General features: G+C 40.1%; 1 pseudogene; it reads left to right on the top strand.

Annotated features, from left to right (window-relative positions):
• Nucleotides 1-3312, top strand: part of LOC138438229 (lysozyme C-1-like) — a 6049-nt pseudogene extending 2737 nt beyond the window's left edge.
• Nucleotides 3313-8911: the final 5599 nt, after the last annotated feature.

Genomic DNA, 8911 nt, shown 5'->3' with positions numbered 1-8911 from the left:
TAAGATTAGTGAACATCTGTCATGTCATATAGATACAAACAAAGAAGTAGAAGAAAAGCTTTGTGTAAGTGATGAAAAGTCTTAGGCTTTACTCTCTTAATGATCTTTATATACAACATATATCAGTGTTAATTGTATTTATGGCCACATACATTACATCCCCAGTATTCATTATCTTATACCTAGAAGTTTGTAAGAACTTTGACTGACTTCATCTAACTCCCCACCCCCACCCCCTCCCACTACCCCTACCTATGATAACCATACATTGACCTCTTTTCCTATGATTTTGTTTGGATGTTTGTGTTTGAAGTATAATGGACTTACAGTATGTACATTCCTGTTACAGAGCATGGTATGTGTTAAGCATGAAAGAGGAGAGCTGGGGACTTGCCTGGCCATCCAGTTGATAAAACTTTGTGCTTCAGTGCAAGGGGTGCTGGACAGGGAACCACATGCCATTAGATGCAGCCAAAAAAATAAGGGGAGGATGGAGAACTGGGGTTTTTAGTAGTGCCTTTGGGCACCTAGAAGGCAATGGCACCCCACTCTAGTACTCTTGCCTGGAAAATCCCATGGACGGAGGAGCCTGGTAGGCTGCAGTCCATGCTAAGGGTTGGACACGACTGAGTGACTTCACTTTCACTTTTCACTTTCATGCATTGGAGAAGGAAATGGCAACCCACTCCAGTGTTCTTGCCTGGAGAATCCCAGGGATGGGGGAGCCTGGTAGGTTTATAGCCTCCTACCTAACTACCAGGAATCTACCTCAATATTGGAGGGGTGGAGTCTTAACCACTGGACCTCCAGGGAAGTCCCAGGTGAGAGCTGTTTTACCCTACTGTTATGAGAAAAGCAAAGGAATATATTCCCAAAGACCAAAATATGCTACTGAGGGATGAAAATTGCAGCTTTGTGTGTTCAGTCAGTAAGTCATATCTGACTCTTTGTGACGCCATGGACTGTAGCACACAGGCTTCCCTGTCCTTCATTATCTCCTGGAGTATGCTCAGATTCATGTCCATTGAGTTGGTGAAGCTATCTATGCATCTCATCCTCTGCCGTACCCTCCTTCTTTTGCCTTCAATCTTTCCCAGCATCAGGGTCCTTTCCAATGAGTCGGCTCTTCAGGAAACCTGGCCAAAGTATTGGAACTTCAGCTTCAGCATCAGTCCTTCCAATGAATATTCAGGATTGATTCCCTTTAGAATTGACTGGTTTGATTTCCTTGCTGTCAAAGGGACTGTTAAGAGTCTTCTCCAGCACCACTATTCAAAAGCATCAATTCTCAGGCACTCAGCTTCTTTATGGTCCAGCTGTCACATCTGTACCTGACTACTGGAAAAACCATAGCTTTGACTATAGGAACCTTTGTCGTCAAAGTGATGTCTTTGGTTTTGAATACACTATCTAGGCTTGCCACAGCTTTCCTTTCAAATAGCAAATGTCTTAATTTCATGGCTGCAGTCACCAACCACAGTGATTTTGGAGTACAAGAAAATAAAATCTGTCACTGCTTCCACTTTTTCCCCCTTCTATTTGCCATGAAGTGATAGGACCAGATGCCATGATCTTAGTTTTTTGAATGCTGAGTTTAACCAGCTTTTCCACTCTCTTCTTTCACACTCATCAAGAGGCTCTTTAGCTCCTCTTCACTTTCTGCCATTAGAGTGGTATCATTTGCACGTCTGAGGTTGTTGATATTTCTCTTGGCAATGTTGATTCCAGCCTGTGATTCATCCAGCCCAGCATTTTGCATAATATACTCTGCATATAAGTTAAATAAACAGGATGACAATACATAGCCTTGTCATACTGATTTCCCAATTTTGAACCAATAAGTTGTTCCATGTAAGTTTCTGACTGTTGTTTCTTGACCCATATACATGTTTCTCAGCAGACAGGCAAGGTGATCTGGTATTCCCATCTCTTTAAGAATTTTCCACAGTTTGTTGTGGTCCATAGCACAGTTTGCTTGCATATCCATACAAGGCTTAAGTGTAGTCTATAAAGCAGAAGTAGATGTTTTCTAATAAATTCCCTTGCTTTTCCTATGATCCAAAGGATGTTGGCAATTTGATCTCTGGTTCCTTTGCCTTTTCTAAATCCAACTTGTACATCTGGAAGTTTTGGGTTCATGTACTGCTGAAGCCTAGCTTGAAGGACTCTGAGCATAACCTTACTAGCATGAGAAATGTGCTATGTAAAATGTGGAAGGGGCACAATTGTATGATATTTTGAACATTCTTTGGCACTGTCCTACTTTGGAATTGGAATGAAAACTGATCTTTTTGAGTCCTGTGCCCACTGCTGAGTTTTCCAAATTTGCTGACATATTGAGTCAGCACTTTAAGAGCATTATTCTTTAGATTTATGCTGAACAATGTATTATATAGAAACAGTGTATTTCAACTGAATCAAAATCTTATTCTGTTATTCCTCAGTTTATTTTAGGGGATTTCTAGAGGTTTTAAAATTCTCTCTCTTCTATCAGTTACTTGTCATATCTTGAAATTATTTTGGAATTAAGTAAATGTGGAATGCACTCTGCAGTTGTGTTGTGGACTACACAGGACTCAACATTTGTGTTCAGTATTCTGTGCTCTAGTGAAGGCTTGATGGAGATGTGAAGTCCTTGGTATACATATCTCCAGTTAATAAATAGTGATACTTGGAACTGTCTATAGCCTCTATTTCATGTATTGATAAGCTATTTTGTTCTGCCAAAGAATTTGAATATGTTTATTACAGTATCACTATGTTTAAGTCTTATTAACATATGTTTCCTCTTTCTCCACAGGGTGGCATGGAAAAGTCACTGTTGAGACCATGACATCAGCAGTTATGCTGAGGGTTGCACCCTGTAACTGTGGAGTTATCGTTCTTCAGCTCATTTTGTCTCTTTTTCACATTAAGGAAGTAATAGTTGAGTGAAAGGTTATACCACCAGTCCTTCAAACAAATAATATTTTTACAGGAACAGGAGCACATGGTCCTTCTTCTAAGAAGCTTAACGTTTACCTGATGTGTTAACTGTTTATTAATAAGCCTACAATATTATTTAGTGTGCTAACAGAACTAATGTTGGTAAATATTTGTCTAAACTCTTAATTATCAAATATATCTCCAGTATATTCAGTTCTTAATGAAAGAAAGATCGCTTATATATCTTGCTGATCAAGAAGGAATATAAAGAGGGATTAGATGACCTGTTTCTTTTCCTTAATTTTGTTATCATAGATTCATGCATTATGACTAAATCCAGATGAGATTACCAGTATTGAAATAATTGCTAATTAACCATAGATATGAAATGATGCATCTGTAAAAAATACAGACATTTTCATTAAAAGCCTTGCAATTCATACCTTGTCTGTCTTTGTTTAGAGCTATCCAGTGTCTATGAAGAATACATATGTATATATTTGGGAAAAATGATACTTAATATTTACATCTTTATCTATATCCAAATAGATGGATATTGCTGGAGAAAAATCCATAAGCATGTTGACAGTTCTTATAATTTTTTTTTTTTTTGGCTGAGCTGATCAGCTTGTGGGATCTTAGTTCCCCAACCAGGGATTGAACCCATACCCTCAACAGTGAAAGATCAAAGTCCTAGCCACAAGATTCCCAGGGAATTCCTTTCAGTTTTAATTTATAAACATAAACCTCAAATGGGCACTCAAGACTGTCTGGTGTTCTTAGTCACTTCTCTGCAATCCTGTGTTGATGCGGCCACTCTCCAAGATGACTGTCACTATTTATTTGCCTCTTTTCAAATTCCCAGCACACACACCAGTTACTAGCCTTTCACACTCTGCTTTCAGTAGATGACCTGGCTTCTCACATTACACTGACAGAAGAGAAGCAACGCATACAAAACTCCCCCCTCCTCAGCACCATAACAGAGCTCACGTCTCTCCCTGGGCCCACCCTCCCTTCCTTTCCCTTTATCACTGGGATGAAGGGCCTTCCTCCTGCCAACGGCAGTGTCTCCGCATGCAGTCTTCATCACAGCCCTCTCCCTACTCCAGTTTAGGCTGAGGATTTCCTGATCCTGAGTTTCTCCCTCATTGCTCGATCATCTCCATCACTGTACAAACTGCTCCGGTAATCTTCCATCTTAGAAAGAACTCTCCATGGACTCTATATAACCCTCCAACTACAACATCATTTTTGGCTCCCTTCTTTACAGCCACACTTCTGGGATGACATGTCTATATTCACCCACTCCACCTCCAACCTCCCTTTCTCTTTTCCTCTCTTCTTAATCTGACTGCTCTCCTCACTCAGCTGAAAACTGCTCCAACATGACTCCTCCCAGGATGCACTGGGGCCAGTTCTAGTGATCACCTGGTTTCTGTTCATCCTACTTGATCTCTCAGCAGCATTTGACAGAGCGAACCAATTGCTACATCTAGAAAATTTTTTCTTCCTCAGCTTCTCCTCCTTTATATCCTCTCATTGATGGTTTCTTCTTAACTCTTCTTGGCTATCTGTTTCTCTGATGTTTACTTCTAATTGTGGGAGTATCCTAAGACTCAAGCCTGTAACCATTTGATAGACATGTTTTATTTAGTCATTGATTTGTCTCTTCCTGCTGAAATATAACTTTCAAAAGAATAGAGTCCTTCCCCCTTTTCTAGACATTGAAATCATCTCAATTTCCCCCCTAATTTGCAAGTACAATACAGCCTTTTGAGAATACACTGACAACACGGTGTCCAGTGGCTCTGAATCCATCAGTGTGTAATTCCTACATAACCTCAAAACATCATCCAAATCAGGAGGTGAACACTGACAAATTAGGACCACCTAAGCTATGCTTTTTCCAGTGGTCATGTATGGATGTGAGAGTTGGATTATGAGGAAAGCTGAGTGCCAAAGAATTGATGCTTTTGAACTGCAGTGTTGGAGAAGACTCTTGAGAGTCCTTTGGACTTCAAGGACATCCAACCAGTCCCTCCTAAAGGAGATCAGTCCTGGGTGTTCATTGGAAGGACTGATGCTGAAGCTGAAACTCCAATACTTTGGCCACCTGATGCGAAGAGCTGACTCATTTGAAAAGACCCTGATGCTGGGAGGGATTGGGGGCAGGAGGAGAAGGGGACGACAGAGGATGAGATGGCTGGATGGCATCACTGACTCAATGGACGTGAGTTCGAGTGAACTCCGGGAGTTGGTGATGGACAGGGAGGCCTGGCATGCTGCGATTCATGGGGTCTCAAAGAATTGGACACAACTGAGTGACTGAACTGAAAGTGAATCATCAGATCCTATGCAATTTCATCAATTGTCCCATTAGTCCTTCTTAACTAAAATGTCTAATTCTGATTCACATGTTATATTTGCTTGTCATGTTTTTCAGTTTCCTGCAATCTAGATCACTTTTCACCCTTTCCTTGACTTTTATGGCTTTAACACTTTTGAAAACCTCAACCAGCTATGGTGTGAAATGGTCTAAGATTTTTCTGATATTCTCTGGGTTAGATTAGTTATGCATCTTTGGCAAGGATACCATAGAAGTAATGCTGCGCTCATCTCGTTGCACCCTTTCAGGTGACATTCAGTTTTGAAACATTTTATTACTGATGATGTTCTCATTAATCATTTGATTAAGGTGATGTCTGCAAATCACCTCCATTGTGAGGTATTTGGGAGAGAATGAGGTACTTTGAGAAATTTTCTTCCTTATCAAAATGTCAATTTACATTTTTACTTATCATATCAGTATGGACTCCTGGCTTCCTACATTACTCCACTTATTATGTATCATAATCCATGGCTATCATTTATTTTGATGTTCACATTGTCCCTGATTTGGCCAGGAGAGCCTCTGCAAGCTAGCTTCTATGTCACTTTGGCTTGTCCCCATCATTCTTTGAGGACTTTTTTGTTTTTTGGTGTAAGATGTTCTAATGCTCACCTTCTTTTCCTGCTTCAGCCTGAAATCCGTGATTTCTCTCATGAACCCTTATTTTAAAAAACAGCTATAGGCAGTAGAGTCACTGTTCCCAGGCTCCATCAATGGTCAGAGCTAGAGGATGTAGGTATTTACATTATTTTTATCTATTTAAATTGAATTCATATAGCATCTCCAATATCAATCTCACACCACAGGGTCAATTCTAATTTTTTCCTTTTTCAGGTTGGTAACTCCCTTGTATGACAGTGAGAAACCGGGTGCCCATTGTCCTTAATTTCCTTAAGATGCACTGTGAGCACATACATATATTTTATCTATTTGCCTGTTTGCAACCATTCTTCCAACACTAGTGCACCATGAGTTGATGCTGTCCATTCAGGCTTTGATACCCCTCACTGTGTCACCCCTTCTTCCAAATCTGGACACCTTTTTCACTGTGTTACATCTCTGACACACCATCTGGGCCACTGTCCTTACAGGAAATAGGGCAGAACTCCTTTACACTTGTTTGCACCCATATCCCAAATATCTGGAACTGTGCCTATACCATGATGAACAATAAATATCAGTTGATTTAAAGAATCTCTGAAATTATCTGGCATATTCCCCCACCCAGGGAATTCTGAGAGTTTTCTTACTTTACAGTCCCACATGATTCCAGCATAGCAGCCTCTGGAGCTCCAAGGGTCAGGCTTCAAGTCTACGTGACCAGCCATAGGGGAAAGCTGGGGGGAGGGGGGCGTCCATGATTCTGGGATCATTTTGATATGAATCAACAGGAAATAATGTGGTTTTATTCATATAAAGATATCAAAAAGTGTATGGAGAATGAGTCAAGGTAGGGGAGAGAGACTTGAAGAGTGTCAGCTCAGATACAGAGACAGGATATAGCTAAGAAGCACCAGGACTGATCCATAACAATGACTGACTGAGGAAACAACCAGAGAGTAGCAACAGTTGGCCTAAGAGGGAAAGCAATGCTTATTGCAGATCTTCCTTGTTGTTGTTTTTTTTTTTTTCACGTCATATCTTACTTATTCCTGTTATTTTAATACAATCAAGCTCCCAAACCAAAAATCGACCCTTATTCTGAGAATGAAGTAAAAATCAATATCAAGGTTTCCTCATTTTTAGTTCAGTTCAGTTCAGTTGCTCAGTCATGTCCAACTCTTTGTGACCCCATGAATTGCAGCACGCCAGGCCTCCCTGTCCATCACCAACTCCCGGAGTTCACCCAAACCCGTGTCCATTGAGTCAGTAATGCCATCCAACCATCTCATCCTCTGTCGTCCCCTTCTCCTCCTACCCTCAATCTTTCCTAGCATCAGGGTCTTTTCAAATGAGTCAGCTCTTCGCAGCAGGTGGCCAAAATATTGGAGTTTCAGCTTTAACATCAGTCCTACCAATGAATACTCAGGACTGATTTCCTCTAGGATGGACTGGTTGGACCTCCTTGCAGTCCAAGGGACTCTCAAGAGTCTTCTCCAACACCACAGTTCAAAAGCATCAATTCTTCGGTGCTCAGCTTTCTTCACAGTCCAGCTCTCTCATCCATACATGACCACTGGAAAAACCATAGCTTTGACTAGACGGACCTTTGTTGACAAAGTAATGCCTCTGCTTTTCAATATGCTATCTAGGTTGGTCGAAAATTTTGGAGCCCCCCGAAATAAAGTCTGACACTGTTTCCACTGTTTCCCCATCTATTTGCCATGAAGTGATGGGACCAGATGTCATGATCTTCATTTTCTGAATGTTGAGCTTTAAGCCAACTTTTTCACTCTCCTCTTTCACTTTCTGAATGTTGAGCTTTAAGCCGACTTTTTCACTCTCCTCTTTCACTTTCATCAAGAGACTCTTTAGTTCTTCACTTTCTGCCATAAGGGTGGTGTCATCTATATATCTGAGGTTATTGATATTTCTCCCAGCAATCTTGATTCCAGCCTGTGGTTCCTCCAGCCCAGAGTTTCTCATGATGTACTCTGCATATAAGTTAAATAAGCAGGGTGACAATATATAGTCTTGACGTACTCCTTTTCCTATTTGGAACCAGTCTGTTGTTCCATGTCCAGTTCTAACTGTTGTTTCCTGGCCTGCATACAGGCTTCTCAAGAAGCAGGTCAGGTGGTCTGGTATTCCTATCTTTTTCAGGATTTTCCACAGTTTATTGTGATCCACACAGTCAAAGGCTTCGGTATAGTCAATAAAGCAGAAATAGATGTTTTTCTGGAACTCTCTTGGTTTTTCGATGATCCAGCATTTAAAAGAAACTCAATTCCAGTGTTGCTTAGTTTCACCTCAGGATAGGATTTGAAATGCTGAGTGATATTCCAGATGGTAACTGGGCTCTTCCGGTAGCACTAATTATAATTGAGCCCTGAGCACATCTCTTGCACTTATAGTTAGCAGACTTATTTTAAAAGTATTTTCCTAGAAGTTGCTAAAGGGAATTATGAAAAGTTATAATCATGAGTAACTAATGTCATTCACAGATATGTTTTTTTAGTTATATGCATGTCTATTCTGCAAATTATATCTTAAATCATTTTTTAAAAATTGTTGTTTTTCAGTCACTAAGTCATATCTGACTCTTTGTGACCCCATGGTCTGAAACTAACCCAATTTTATAAATCTAAGTCTAAATATTATATTATATAAAATAAAAAATAATTTTTGAAACAAAACAGCTGCAACAACAGTAACAAATAAATAGACACCTGAATTCCATTATTTGAAGAGGGGAGAGGGTGGTTAGGAGAAAAATAGCTGAAGTATGGCAGACACCATCAGAATATTGTAAAGTAGTTATTCTCCATTTAAATAAACTATTAAATTATATATAAAAAAAAAAGAAATGAGGCCCTGGAAACTTCATTCACCAAGAATTTTTCTTTTTTTTGGCAATGCTTTGTTGCATTTCGGATCTTAGTTACCTGACCAGGGACCCAGGGCAGTGGAAGCACAAAGTCCTAATCACTGGGC

This window comes from Ovis canadensis, chromosome 3 (genome assembly GCF_042477335.2).
Source record: "Ovis canadensis isolate MfBH-ARS-UI-01 breed Bighorn chromosome 3, ARS-UI_OviCan_v2, whole genome shotgun sequence".
Lineage (NCBI taxonomy): Eukaryota > Metazoa > Chordata > Mammalia > Artiodactyla > Bovidae > Ovis > Ovis canadensis.
The sequence above is the reverse complement of the archived record's forward strand: the minus strand, read 5'-3'. Positions and strand labels throughout refer to the sequence as shown.